At 40.7% G+C, this 16013-nt stretch overlaps 1 protein-coding gene across 2 annotated transcripts in view; it reads left to right on the forward strand.

Annotated features, from left to right (window-relative positions):
- The window catches only part of Plexa (plexin A), a 434401-nt gene that overhangs the window by 57180 nt on the left and 361208 nt on the right, over positions 1-16013 (forward strand). The window contains exon 1 of one of the 2 annotated variants that reach the window (XM_076424411.1): positions 5213-16013. The exons of the other annotated variant lie outside the window; for it this stretch is intronic. The gene's annotated coding sequence lies outside the window, so the exon portion shown is untranslated. Of the gene's footprint in view, positions 1-5212 lie in introns of those variants that run through there. 2 annotated transcript variants of the gene reach the window in all.

Below are 16013 nucleotides of genomic sequence, written 5' to 3' on the forward strand. Positions count from 1 at the left end.
TTGTTTTTTGTCCCTTAACCTCTATTACTCGACATCCTGTGCAATTCTATGTATATTGGGTCACCGTGTATCTTAGAAGAAGGGTGGATATCTGCAGTGTCATGATCGGTATTAACACACTCACCGGTCGTGTCAGTCGATGGTGACCGACACAGAATTTTCCATTCACGCTGCGGTGCTCGCCGACCATCGATTTATGCGATTTCTTATTTTTGCACGACAATAATTATACTCGTGTATTAAAAATGAAGAACGTGAATGACCACAAAATTTAATTTCTACCACGTAATACAATCAAGAAACTTAACATTCATTGACAGACTACCTTGAGTACGATGGTCCCTACTTTTATCAATAAATCCATTTAGGTATTAGTTGCGTTTATTCAACGTTGATATTTGAAAAAATGTAAACTGAGTTTAGATGTATTGTCATTTGGTCTACAATACAAACTCTGTTTACGTGCTTTTATGTTTTTTTCAATGATTACCTTTTTTTGATTAAAATTTTAATCGATTAATGTGTAACTCTGTACTGTACATACTAGAAATTTACCATATAATAATAGATCAGATTTCTCTGCAGTTGTTTGTCAGCACTACTGCATACCGATTACTAGGGATGGGTTCAAGTACCTCGCAAACAGGTTCGAACATTGATTGATTAAATTCGAACTCTCTATAAGTCCTTCGAAAAACAGAAATAGTACTCCCAAGTATACTCGAACCTATACCAAACAGTTTTCAACCTTTTACAAGTACATACTGTGGTAAACGTAAATAATACTTGCAAGCATACTCGAATCTTGGTCGATCAGATTCGAAACTTTTATGAATATCGTACCGGAAAAAGATCAATTATGTTGTCCTCTAATGCATAATTTAATTCAACATGTATAACTATAATTTAATAATCTATCGGAAATATTATTCTTAAACAGTTACGAATTTAATGAAGAAAGTGCTTAAAATCTACTATGGAGTTCTGATTTCCAAGATTCGAGTACTACTTGTGATTCGATTTCTTTCAACATCGAAGTACTTACAAGTATCTTATCGAAACTTGTGAGTACTCATTCCGAGGTTCGATATCAATTTCTATGAAATGAATACTTTTCAAATATAATCATTGAAATATTATTGCTTTTAAGTAGTATAAAATGAAACTTGGTTATTGAAATCGACTCGGATTCGTGAGTACATATTGAACTTGATCCCATCCCTACCGATTATCTTTGAACGAGTTATTTACAGTCGGCTACGAAAATGTTGGAATAACATAATTTTAGATTCTGAGCCGTACATAATAATGGTCACAGCTTAGAATCCATAATTACATTGTGCTCCAATATTTTCGTGACCGACTGTACATCTGAACCATTTTGGTATGTTAAAGACATCAGACTTAAAGTCGAAAAACAAATTAAAACATACCGTAAGAGTTAAAGAACCATTTGGACGTATTTCAGCGACATCGGCAAGAACATAAACTCTCGGCAGCGAACGTGTTAATTAATTAAGAATTGCGTGCAACCCAGCAGCCTACCCGGTCCAAATTAGGCTAGCATCCCTTTCAGGCAAGGCTCGAGCAAAGCGGTAGAAGTCAACAAATAATTACGGCAGAAGTGTATTTTGTTGGCGAAGAGGGACGGGCGGGTTGTTTGCTCGATCTCGGCGTAGTAGATGGAATTGCAAAGAGAAACGAGCGGTCGAAGGCGGTGACGGACGACCGCGGCTTCATTACCGTCGTTAAGAAAATGCATACTCGTAGCGGCGCGCAGCTCGTGCAGGCACGAATTTCGAAATCGTAACCGCTCGCCTCGGATGAGAGGCTTGCGAATAGACTGGCCAAGGAAGCGCAGTAGAAACTGGAACTCGTAGAATTACGATTCAAGCGGATGGAGGCGGTGGTCCGCTTTCGTTTCAGACCGAGTGACATTTTCGTCGGGCGTGTCGCGTCGCCGGTTTTACGATTCCGTCAATCAGAATCATGGCGCAGCTGTGAAATTTCCTAGATCGTCGATTTTCCCTCGTTTTCGCTCCTCTGTCTCTCTCTCTCCTTTAAATTCTATTATGAACTTAATTATTAGACTGCGCATCTTTATGCATTTCTGAAGACATTTTGGTTGCGTGAAATGTAAAACAGTAAAAGATTAGAAATATTGGAGAATATTGTAATGTTCTTTTTAATGTAACAAAGCCATTCAGAGATGAAATCAATTTTTACTTTATTTACTTTATTTTTATGCATAAAGATCCGCAGCAATTAATTATATTAGGTTGTAAAGAAAGAAATGCAGGATTTTTGTTCGTTTGTTTTAATTGCAATTTTATACCAATAAATAATTACCTTAATTGAATGAGTTATATGTCATTTTAAAGCTTGTTTTACGCTCTATTTAATTATGCTTTTGATATTTAATTTTATTGACATTTTTATTACATTATTTTGCTTTTATTTCAGGATGTCAAAACGCGATTTTCGCATTATTTTTTTCTATGAGTTCAAACTAAGCCGAAGTGCCGCTCAAGCGGCTCGGAATATCAATGAAGTATGGGGCGAAGGAAGTGTCAACGAATGCACAGCTTTATATTTTTACATAATATTAAATACTCTGTAATTATAACACGAAATCTCTCTAGAACAATTAAAAACAATTGTGTTATCATATTCTGTGTCTCCAAAGAGGGTACGGCAAACAAATCTGGTTCCCCTATTTTCAGGACGCGCAGCGTCGCAGTTCAATTTGATTTTTCATACACATCGTACTCGATTAGGAAAACACTAGGCCGCAGTATTATTCTGGAGCGGATTTCAAAGCCGCGAGAATTACTTTCAGCTCTTTCACTCCTTTCTCATTGAAATTTTCATTTTTCCTCTCCCGGGGCGACCGAGTTTATAACATTGCGAATTTATCGGGGGTTAAATCACAAGAATGGAATGCTCGAAGGGTATAAAGATGAAATCAGCGTCGGTAGGTCGAGTCCGCGTGGAAAAGAGAAGGAGAGAGAGAGAGAGAGAGAGAGAGAGAGAGAGATCCAGATTAAAGATTTTGATAATGGAAATTCGTGATGCAAAGGTCCGCTGCGCGGACCCCAAGCATCGTTCTGGGATCGTAATCGAATTGTTATCGCTTCGTTTCACGGCGTACAGTAATTATTTTTAATTCAGCTTCGCGAACAGATGCGCGCGCCCTTGACTCTCTAGGATCTTTCGTCATGCACGAACGATTCATTTTAAAGTCATCAACGGACTAACATTGGCGACTATAGTATATTAGGTTTTTTTTTACCCTCGTCATGATGCCGAGACTCTCCGCCGGGCCTCGTTGAAACTATTGAATTATTTCTGCGTCGAGACACGATTCGTTGAACTCTCCCGACGATACCGTATTGGATATGAAGAATCTTTTGCTTGATTTCCGTTCGTGTTTACTCGATGCTTCGTGAACCAAAACAAGAATGAAGCGCGTGCTGTGCAGAGGTGGTTCCAGCTGCGTCGAGCTTTATGCCCGTCCTCCGCACAAATAAAATCGTACAGGCAATTTTCCGTGGTTTAATACGGACGAATAATTGAATCTTGTTGATCACTTCTAGCGGAAGGATCGTTCTGATTGCAGTAACTATGAAGTAAAAGATACAGCGATAAAGAACACAATGAAGTTTATTATCAGACTGCGTTTTGCGTAAAGATAAGAAATAAAAATTGATTTCATCCCTTAGCGACTGTGTTACATTAAAAGCAGTATTACAACATTCTCGAATTTTTAAAATCGTTTGCTGTTTTATATTTCACCCAACCAATTTCTCCATAAATGCACCATGATCCGCAGTCTGTTTATTACATTTATGATACTATGTCACAATTCACAATATGATTCACAAGAGAAGTTGGGAAACTCGGAAAATCGTGAAACTACGGAGCGGTGCTTGACACAGCGAAAGAAAGAAATTTGCACTGCAGATGAATTAACTGGTACCGAAACCGCCATAATCTTCGGAACTTCCGGAGGTCCCCTAACTTTGGCTATCAAACCGAAAATCACTTTACAGATCGCGAGACTTCAAATTGCCCGGGCGAAGCATTACCATTTGAATGAACGTTCTCCGATAGCTTCCCTGATTACTCGTGGTGTATCATCGACGTCCGGTGGGGGCGTGTTTCCTTAATAAATGCAATCCGCGTCCGCGTAATCTCTGGGCTGAGAATATCAATTTTTACGACGGTGTTAGCCGCGCGCGGGCAGGGTTGGACGTTGTGCTGGTTCGACCTCGTTATCGGCTCGAAATTCTTCTCAATTTCCGGGAGAGGAAATCGACCGGTCAGCCGAAGCAATCTTGCTAACTGAATTCCATCTCTTGATGGACAAAAGCCAGCGGGAGGAGAGCTAGGAGGTGGTCTCTGTGCTGGTTGCTGGGTGGTGAATGCTGTTGGCCGGTCGTCGGCATTTCGACGGTCCTGCCGGAGGCCGTTTCTAGGTCAGTTGACTCAACTAGTTCGTCGGTTCTGGGTCGGTCACCGTTTGTCTAAGTTCCGAGTGCGCGTTCCAGCTCCCCTATCGCGTTGAAAGTCAGCTACGAATGAACTTGGTCGCGGGGAACACGGACGAGGGCGGAAGTTTTCACCGATGCGATGGGTAGCATCTGTGATACGAGAGAATTACGGTCAGAAGCATAACTGATCACTAGACTGCGGATTTCATGCATTTATAACAGCATTGAGTAGTTGCAATTGGAAGCAGCAGTAAGATTTAAAAAATTGAAGAGAATCAATATATTACGTTTGATCTACTAAAATTATTAAATCGATAAATGAAATTGTAAGTGGTCTCTGTCTCTTGCAACAAACGGAGAAAATTTTGTTTTTCTCAAACGCACGATTTAAATCAGAATAACTTTTTTATGAATGGACCCAACGACTTCAATTTCTCTGTAAGGCTAGAAGGATTAGTTTAGTAAATGCATTTGATCGGAATTGTGAAAAGCAATAGTAAAACTTGATTTTTACCATTTTTTTAGTCGGACCGATAACGAAAATTTCAAAGGTGTGTTTTGTAAACTCGTGTAAATTATATGCGCTCTGAAAATTGCATTGAAATTGGTTAATTGGTTTACGAGTTATAAATGATCAAAAGTGGTAAAAAATCGCAATTTTCGTGATTTTCGGCCTACAACTGCCATTTCTACCACTTTTCATCGTTTAGAATTCGTAAACCAATTAACCGATTTCAATGAAACTTTCAGAACGTATATAGTTTATACGAGTTTACAAAACACAACTTTGAAATTTTCGTTATTTTTCATCATATTTATTAGACGTCGTTTACTAAACTAATTGTTTGGTTCCATTCATAAAGAAAGTTATTCTGATTTAAAGTGTGTGCGATCAGTTGTGCTCCTAACTGTAGTTACCCAGCTGCGCGTTCAGCGCGGGGCCGAAGGGCGCGGGCAACGAAAGACAAAGTTACGGACGAGCGAACGGAGATAATTGTTGTTTGCTAAATTCCGGGAACCCGGCCCGATATCTTGTAACGGAACTATCTTCTGCTTTCGTACGTGCGTCTACATTATTATTCCATTAATTGAGCCACCGCAAGCGCGGACACACTGCCAGCCGTTTTATCGATTTGTTCTATGTCCCCTCCCTGCAACTCAGACCCCCTCCCCTCTTTCATCCCTGTGCCGGGGTCTCAGCCAGCACTTTGCTGCGGGACGCGTGATTTTCTCTCGATGGCTCCCGCTCGCTGGAATTCAAGCACGACAATTGCAGTTTCGGATTTAAGGAAAGGATTCTCTCTCACCCCTCTTCTTCATCTCCTCTCCTCCGCATCCCCTCTTTAACCTACACCTTCTATCCCTCCGCTCGGTATCCTTCGTGTCAAGCTACAGCGCGAACTATCCTTTTGTCCTTGGAGTTCCTTTGGACCGATACTTCGGCACTCGGATACTCGCGCGGCACCAAGGACCGAACAGAATTCCGCGTCTCGCAGAATTATATGGCGAAACGGCAAAGCTGCTCTCTGCCAGGGCTGTAATACCTTTTACCATAGATACGTCTCACATGGTCGGATCGCTCTTCACCTTTTACGGTGGAAGGTGGCGACTCGATTCTTCAGCTTTAGCAGGAGCTGGCGAGTGTAAACAAATCGTGGAATACTTGAACGCGTTTCTGAAAACGACTGAAAACTGAAAGACTTGTTTTTACGGTTTGTCTTATTAAATGTTCAAGCAAAATAAGTTCCCAATTGCGCTCCTATAAAATTAAAAAAAACTGTTACAGACCCATCTTCCAGACACCCGTTCATTTAACTCTTTGTAGTTGTGTCAGTAATTTTTAAAGACAATATATTACCTGTGCAACATTAATCTGTATCAAAATGACCGGCCATTTGCGGACGATATCCTTCAATTCGTTTGCGCTCGTCAATCCGTACAAAGTCAGCCATTTTCTTTAACAATTACTGACACAACTGAAAACGTTTAAATGAACGGATGTCTGGAAGAAGGGCCTACCTCAGGTTTTTTAAATGGTATAGGAGCGCAATTTTGAGCTCAAACGTTTCCATTGGAAAACGACTGAAAACTGAAAGACTTCTTTTTACGGTTTGTCTTATTAAATGTTAAAGTAAAATCAGTAAAACTGATACAGGCCCTTCTTCCAGATATGCATTCATTTAACTCTTTGTAGTTTTGTCAGTAATTTTTAAAGACAATATATTACCTGTGCAACATTAATCTATATCAAATTTGCGGACGATATTCTTGAATTTGTTTGCACTCGTCAATCCGCGCAATTCGAACCGAAGCACATTCAGAAGTCAAGTTGTCGGACATATTGCAGAGATCTCAGGCGAAGCCTAATCCATGACAGTGTAGCAGGAGAGTGGAAAAAGCGCGTTAATGCAGCGATATCGATGCGAATGCGTCAGCGTAATTCTATCTTGTTTTCTCTTTTACGCTGTTCGTTTTCTCTTTTTGTATGGATCGCGCGTCAATCGCGGGATTTACCGTCGAGGATTTCGTTTTTCGGTGGACGGGGTCGCGTGCTCGCGAATTGGAAATTGTAAGTACGACCGAGAGTGTCTCGGATATAGCGCGATGGATCGTGAAGAAGAATATGCGGCAAGACCTCGATAATAAATCGATTCGATCCCGATGAAGAGTGACGGACACGATTAATGCCGGGGAGCACTTATCGTGAAAGCATACCACGCTTTTCATCGTCATTATACGCATTACCGTTTTTTACAACCCCGGCCCGGCTCGCTCTAATTTCCTACATTCTGTTGCGAAACGAAAAAGAAACTGAGAGATATATTCTCGAGTTAACCGGATTATCCGTTTCACCTTTTTTCGTCTAGGAACTATAATTTCCGTTGCTAAACGCCGCGCCGCGCGAATTCTATGTATGTATCGCGGGTCTCTCGAGGCTCGCCGCCATCTTTAAATCCCTCGAAGGCTTACAACCATGTTTCATTTGCAAATATAGCCAATTGTACCAACATGAACGATTATTTTCTGACAGCTTTTCTGCCCGTGTACACAACAATGATCATCTACATGATTCCGTAAACTAAATCTCGCGTTGACTAGAATATTTTTCTTTTGTTCGTGCTAATACGCGTAGAATTATTCAGCGAGCACTATATTTCGTTCAGAAATCCTATCAGTTTACCCTTCAGGGAGGATGTCCGTGCATCGCGCTGCCTCCGAGGACTATTTCAAAATTGATTGCGCAGGGTCAAATTATCAAGCGCGCTACGCTTTCATGCATTATAGTTTGCTTCCTAGAACTTGAAGATAGCTGTGACCGGTATATTACGGTAACATCTGTAACATTCAACAACGTTAAAAAAGGAAACCGACTATCAAAGTTCAACTTTTAAATTGATGTACGTTTTATGAAAACTTAAATAAATTGGTTGTATGCACCTGGCCGTGGCGGTGCCATATTGGTGGGCGCTCTTGACCGCGTTTCCGAGACTGTCTGCAGTGTTTATTACGCGAAAACGGGTGCGAGTGTCGCGTGTTCTTCGTTTTTCATGATTTGCAACATTCCCGGTGGATTTTTAACGGTAACGAACCCTCCAATCTCGGGAACCGGTTCACACGGCTCGCCGCGGGAAAACAACGAAAGCACCCGGTTATATTTCTTCGTTGTCACTCCGTTATTACAGCGGTGTCGATGAAGCGCCCGCCTGCATTATTTGCGACTACAGCCCTGGTTCGCCTTGCCGGCAGCCTTGCCCGAACCGGCCAACGACCGTATCTCTCTTACCTATCCTGTAGCTTGGCTCTGTCTCTTTCTCTGTCTCTTTCACGCTCCTTTCTCTTTCGCTGGGCAACCTCCGCTCGTCCGCCAAGTCTCCTTTGATCCGTTGTACAGGTAGGCTCACGTGGAACGTGCATAAAGCTCCTTGGACACTTTAAACGAGGCCTTTTTCGAGCGCCACCGTAAGCTAAGGGATACTTTTGCACCTTGGCGTCTCGCGGTCGTGGGCGATACCCTGCTCGAGTGGGTCGTTCGGGTTGTTTTGCTCCCTGCGTGGAATTAAAGTAGGTTTCCGTTTAATGGCAGCGACGCTGCCTTTTTGCAACCCGGTCCATTACAGATTTTCAGCCACACTTATTTCATTTACCTTCTTCCTGTAATTTGTACATCTACTTTTCTTTCACTCCCGATATCCACTACTATTGTACGCTTAAGGGAGTAGACTCGTTTTTCCAGGATTGCAAGGGTGCGGAATGCGCGTTCTCATTTCTCGATAATACAAAGATCGGGTTGTTCAGTAGTCGAAAACGCTAGATAAAAGATCGATCTAGGCCGAATTTGCATTATTCCGAAGCATACAGCTGCGCACTTAGCTATTTTCATATAAATGCGACAGCTACATGCTGCCAAATAATGCAAATTACGCCTCGCAATCGCAAAAAATAAAATATATAAAAAAAGCTTTTTAATCCTCATACGTTCCTCAAAAATAGTTGCATATGAAGGTCTAGAATAATATTTCACACTTTAAAACAACATGTTATGTTTCGTTTATAACGTCATACTTTAAAGAAATACATCTCGCAACACAAACAGAAAGAGATGAATTATTTCACAGTATGTTAGAATAGTAAACTGATGAATTTTCACCCTGAGGAACGTATGAGGGTTAAGAACCACGCTTATATTAACATACACTAAAAAGGAGAAAATTATTGTTTTCCTGGTTTTTCATAAAATACTGAATCCAGTTAAATGATTAATAATATTTTCCCCAAAATTTTAAGCAGTTAGTTCAAAATTTCTTCTGTTATAAAATTAGTGTCGGAATAGATAGAAAAATTTCATATAAATTTAAATAAAATTATGACATTAGTGACTATAAATAAAAGCGTGGAGCGCCCACGAAGATCACGTCAATATAGTTTAGCGCTCCACGCTTTTATTTTTATAATTTTTATAACCATTACAGATTTTCAGCCTCACTTATTTCATTTCCCTTCTTCCTGTAATTTATACATCTACTTTTTCTTTCACTCCCGATATCCGCTACTATTGTACGCTTAATTTATTCTTGCGTTATTATTCTTCGCGGCTTCGCTGTATGCTGTAAACGTCTCTTTTTGTAATCTGCGATAGCGGCACCAGGGTTATCATTGTTGTTTGTACAGTGTGTGTACTGTTTTCCTGTGCTCTCCGGTTACTTTCAATGTTGGTTTAGCTTTATATATTCTATGAGGAATATATTCTAGACTGTAAATTTTGTGAATCATGCATTTATGATAAGTATAAGTAGACGAGGTTGAGAATTCTGTAAAAATTACAAACATTTTGAAATATTAGTTTTAATCTATTAAAATGTTCGTGCTTTCAATTCCAGAATCATTAGGAGATTCACAAGTAGCAGATTTTTCACTTTAAATATTATATCCACGTCTGTCGGTTGCCTCGACGAAACACTGAATGAAAGAGCACCACAGAATTTCATCTTGCACCGAATGCAACAGCACTTTTCAAGTGCACGCTGCGATACAATCGCTTCCCGTCGTATTTCTCTTGACCAACAGCTAGACAACGGATATGACGTGTCCCACTTCTGTCGTTTACCTAGGGATCGGAATACATTTGCCGATAAATTATAAAACGCTCGCGACGACCTTCCACTCACCGTGTACAAATAACTCTTGATTTCACACGTGCACAGTGATTCTTTTAATTCTGTTTTAAATTCTGGTGTATAGCACACCAGAGAATAAAAAAGAAACGTCTGGGAAACAGATGGTTCGCCGACTGTTCCGGGCACAACGCGTCTTTTGACAAAGAAGCGCTCGCACTTTGAACTTCCGCGAGATTTCTGATAAACGGTCGGATAGAGAATAAAAAGTTTCGTGTCGCTATAAATAAATGAAAAGGAAATGGAATGACTGGACCAGCTTTCATCCAGTCGTTGAATGTAGGCGTCCATCCGCCTATCCTATCTTATCAGACGCAACGACCGAAACGGATGTTACGATAATGATATACTCTTGGAAATGCGATGCTCGAGGAGAGGGACGAGCGTTAAAAAGAACACGCTGTGCCGAGAAACCACACAGAAATTCGGAATTACGGTAGAACCTCGGTAGTTGCACGGAACGCGACTGAAAATGCAAGCAATGCTAACCAATCAACTGTATGACACCTTCCAACTTCTCTTACTATAACCCCGTAACTATACCCACCTCCTGAAAGTTGTGGACAGTAAAATTGTCGTTCGTACAATTATGAGTGGTTCTACAGGTTTTAGAGCTCGTGAACGGGGTTATGTCATAAACGTGCGCATAAGTATTCTAGATTTGCGTGTTTCGTGTAGCGGTCGCGCGATTCGATAAAGAAATCTGAGGGAACAAGTCTGGTGATCTAACGGGCCAAGGTCTGTTGCTTCAGCGGGCCATCCATTGAGTTGGAAAACGTTCATTCAGATAATCCTGAACGAAAGTGGAATACTACGTTTCTCTCTGGCTCGATTCATCCGACCTGGCTGCAATTCTAAGAATTCCTACAAAATTTACCGACGCGTGATCCTCCTGGAAAATATCGTCGATATTTCTTACGAATAAAAGTTAAACGAAAGTGTATGTACTCTTTTAATAATTTTAGCAAATCGAAAGAAATATAATTAACATCGTTCAAACGTAGCCAGGCCATTATTATTGTAAATAGCAGATTTTAGTTACGAATGGTGTTCAAGGAATGATGTCAGAGCGGTTTTGCGATATCTTTAGAAGAGCACAATCAATTTTGTGTACCCGGTTGCTCACCCAAGATTAGATTGTTGAACTCGTGCGATGCATTAATTATCAATTCGACCGACGTCTATTTTATCATCGCAACTTCTGGAGCTGACTGAACAGCAGTCTATCAGTTTATTACATTTATAATTAAATAAACACTTCTGTAATTGTTTCACGTTCACGACACTACAGAACCGCTTCCACTCGCTGAGCGAACGGTTGCACACACACACTCTGTACTATATCGTGCAGTACAGAGGAGAGAGTGTGTTGGTAGAGAATATAAATTACAGTAAAGATAAACAAAATTGCTGGCTCAGTGTTTTGTAATGCGCGGGCTGGCGCGGCTCGCGTGTCCAATAAATGCAATTAATTTTACCGGTCAATTACCGAGATAATACGACGGTGTCCATTTCGAGGGTAATAATTAATGGTTTTGATATGGAAAGTAGTGCCGCAATTTCGAGGCGTATCGGAATGGATCTTTTTCGTTCTGGGACTACGAATCGGTTGTGTTCGCTGCTGCTGCTGTACCGTAAGCTCGCCCTGCGTGAAAGACGTAGGAGTAGAGCGAGACAACCGGAGGAAGGAAAGCTCGACGGAAAGCGATATTCCTTTGGTTCACGCGCGAGCGACCCGACAAAGTTCCTCGATGTTCGAGGAGCCCGGTATACGCTTCTTCGTGTTGAAGGATGGATCGCGTTACACGTCCGTATCGTGTAACACCTTGATCTACAAAAGAGAGCACCTCGCGGCCTGGAACGACTCTTACCTCGCTGCACGGACTGATGCCAATGATTCTTACCGGTGTGACTGTGTATTGACCAGCCGCTCACGGAAAAAATGACTTCGTACCGAGCGTATGTGTGCAGTTCGAATAATTCCCAATGATTAGACAGCGGATTTGATGCATTTATGACAAAAATGAGTAGGTGAAATTTAAAACAGTAAACGCATTAGAAGAATTTAAAAATACTATTATATTATTTTCGACTTATACATATTAACACTTTACCGACCGGAAGCCTATTAATAGGATTTTGAATAATTGTGCTGTACCAAAAGAAAGCACAGAAATTTTCTTTCACATTGCAATTTTAAATGAAACTATTAGATGACGTTGTTGAGGGTGACTTGTTAGTTCACAATGAAAATTGCTGTTGCTATTGAAGGTCCCATTAAAAAGTGTTTAGCCATGTACTGTAGATTCGTCAAAATTATGCAATAATCACCGGTCGGCAATGTGTTAAGAAAGAAAATAAATTCCTGTTTCAAACCAGTTTGTTGGAATTCAAGTAGACAATTTTTATATTTCATATACATCTGCTGGCTGTGTATTGACCAGTCATTCACGGCAAAAATGATTTCGTACATATATAATTTTAACCTATTCGAAAAAATGTTTGAAATGCTTCGTTTCTTTGCAGGGAATAAATCTTGAATTTTTTCATTGAACCCTGATTATAAAAACTAAGAGTTACTGAGACGCTGGTTTAAGAATAAAATTGCTGTCGCCGTTGAAAAATGTATTATCCGTCCAACGGCGTAATAACAATTGGAAATAAAAATGATTTACACATTAGCTAGTAAACTAATCCTTCTAATGTTTCAAGAGAACTCAAATTGTTGAGTCCAATGTTGAAAAAGTTATACGCTTTTAAAAGGTGTACGAGTACTTTTTGTACGCCAGTTGTAAACATTATTAATAATTAGACTGCGGATCTTCATGCACTTATAGGAAAATTGAGTAGACGAAATTCAAAATTGTAGGAAAATTTTAAAAATTCTCATCTGTTCAAATTATTAAGGGAGGAAATAACATTCTGTTTGGTTTTTACTCCTCGAAATCGATACAGACAATTTTCATTTTGCAGAAAAAGATCCACAGTTTATTAACAACATTAATAATAAACCGTTAAATCACTGCCGACAGTTGATGTATCAATAATCTTACTGAATAGCCGTGTGCGTATAGTCGCCTATTGTCAACCAGGTCGTAAGTCGTAAACCGCGCATCTATAAGTCTGGCAGGATTTATGCGATTACTGTGTACCGTACTGCTCAAAAGATTGGGTCCAATTTTGATAAAGTTATTCGTTTTTAAAAGGTGTACGAGCACTTTGTCCACCCACTGTATCTTCCGAAGAATGTTTTAAAAAAAATTGATAAAGAAAGCATTGCATGATTCTCAACATTATTAATAATATTGATAAGAAACTGTTAAATCACAGCCGGCAGTTAATGTATCAATAATCTTACTCAATAGCCGCGTGCGTATACATAGTTGACTATTGTCAACCGGATCGTAAACCGCGCATCTATAAGTCTGGCAGGATTTATGCGATTACTGTGTACCGTACTGCTCAAAAGATTGGGTCCAATTTTGGGAAAGTTATTCGTTTTTAAAAGGTGTACGAGCACTTTGTCCACCCACTGTATCTTCCGAAGAATGTTTTAAAAAAAATTGATAAAGAAAGCATTGCATGATTCTCAACATTATTAATAATATTGATAAGAAACTGTTAAATCACAGCCGGCAGTTAATGTATCAATAATCTTACTCAATAGCCGCGTGCGTATACATAGTTGACTATTGTCAACCGGATCGTAAACCGCGCATCTATAAGTCTGGCAGGATTTATGCGATTACTGTGTACCGTACTGCTCAAAAGATCGTGGCCGTTGCCGTCACACCGGGTGCATTTAGCACTGGCAAGAATCAATTGGAGCAGCACAGCGTGCAGACTGGTTCTGCCGGATCACGCACACTGGACCAGGATTCGTGTACTATACTATACATAGGTGGTCGAGCGACTCTCGCGCATTTACGCGTATCCTCGTCAAGTCGAAACGAGACTCGTGGTCGGTGAGCGCGGGCGGATTACTGCCTACGGTATGCATTCCATCGAAGCCTCGAAGCTTTCTCCCGCGGGACGACAGAAAAATACGTGAGAACGTGCATCGCTGCTGCCGTCTCCGCTTCCACTGCCACTGCCGCGTAGATTAGGAAGAAACTATGGTTTAAACGCTCTCGCTTTCGGTGAAACTCGTGATGCCGTACATCGGCGGTGCACGAACGCACGCGCGAACACTCGATAACAGGGAAATTCGTTCAAATCGGAGTTCGTTGCGATTCCTATTGGCAAAACGCGAACGAAGCTGAACGTTCGAGGAGGGTTAACCCTTTGCGGACGAAGACTTTTTTAACACTAAACCTACCACTGCCGGTCAAATGATCGGTCTTATATTTTTAATTTTGTAATTATTGAAATTATCACGTTGCCTGCATGGAAATTGATTGGATAAATTTCTTTATCGAAGCACATATTGTAATAAAAACTGTACGAAATCGAAATAAATAGAGCCTTGTCAATTTTATCAGCTAGAACATTCTAATCGCTTTCAGTGCTCGGTAATTTTAGTGTTAAAACATTAAAGAATATATTGCTCAGAGAAGTAGATTATATATCAAAGTCTTGAGTACTGGGAAAAATGGAAGATATACAGGGTGAGTCAGATGAAACAGAACACCTGAATATCTCTGTTGGATTTAAAGATGCGAAATTTGTCGACATGAGATTTTGAATGCTATCAATGGAAGCATATCGCTATCATAATATTATTCTTTTCTGTGCCTTTTTTGAACGTCCGACTTTTTATGCTCGATTTCGATAGATTGGCGTATTCTGAGTATGAAAGTACTAAATGTGTATTTGTTCTAAAACTTACCGTTGCTGAGATATTTCACTGTTTTCATTCTATTACTTTCATTATGGAGCGTATGTATTCGATTTACAATTCACGCAGTGAGAATATTGTCGAATACATTCCATAATGAAAGCAACGGTAAGTTTCAGGACAAATAAATCGAGCATAAAAAATTGGACATTCCATTTAAAAAAAAAAAAACTATGTGCGTCCTTCGATACCATTCAAATTCCCATGTCGCCAAATTTCGTATCTTTAAATCCAACAAAGATATTCAGGTGTTCTGTTTCTTTCGACTCACCCTGTACGCTAATATTTTATCATGTATACGCAATTATATTATTTGTCTGTAACTTTAGAAATGGAATCATAGAAAAAAAGCATAGTATGGATTCAATCAATATGACGACATTCGTCCGCAAAGGGTTAAAAGTCGATCGAGAGTGAAGGGATCGCGGCAATCCCGGTTTACGGCGTTTCACGGTAGTCTATGGTAAATCTGATGATCGGGAACCAAAGAAAATAAAAAGATAACGGCCTATAGCCTTCGTGCCAGACAGTATAGTGTTTCGCGACTTCGTGGTCACGCGACACCTCTTCGAACCACGAAGGCAGCGTGGTGTCGGATAAGCGTTTCGACTGGCGCATGCTTGATCGGACGCGTTCGTGCAGGTTCGTACAGGCTCGACGTTGCTCGGCGTTCCTCGCGCTACTTCGGCTATCTCCGCCGCTAGGGAACGACCGGACGACTCTCTCCAGCGTGCTGTATCACAGTCTGGGTCAGTTCGCCGAATGATCTTCGCTACAAGCGGGAGGACGCGTGCGCGTGTGCCCTTCTTGTGATCACGTGAGTGGAGAGCTGTTCGATACGATTTTGCGGCCGAGGATCGTACAGTGTGAAACCAGTGTCAGTGAACCAACGGAAAATACACAATCCGCGTTGTGGCCAGTGAGATAATGTTTAAGTGTGTCGCCGAGGAGGCCGTCGAGCTTGTACGGAGTGAGACGAATCTCGCCGAGGAGAGTAAGAACGCGTGACAG

Source organism: Lasioglossum baleicum, chromosome 5 (assembly GCF_051020765.1).
Source record: "Lasioglossum baleicum chromosome 5, iyLasBale1, whole genome shotgun sequence".
NCBI lineage: Eukaryota > Metazoa > Arthropoda > Insecta > Hymenoptera > Halictidae > Lasioglossum > Lasioglossum baleicum.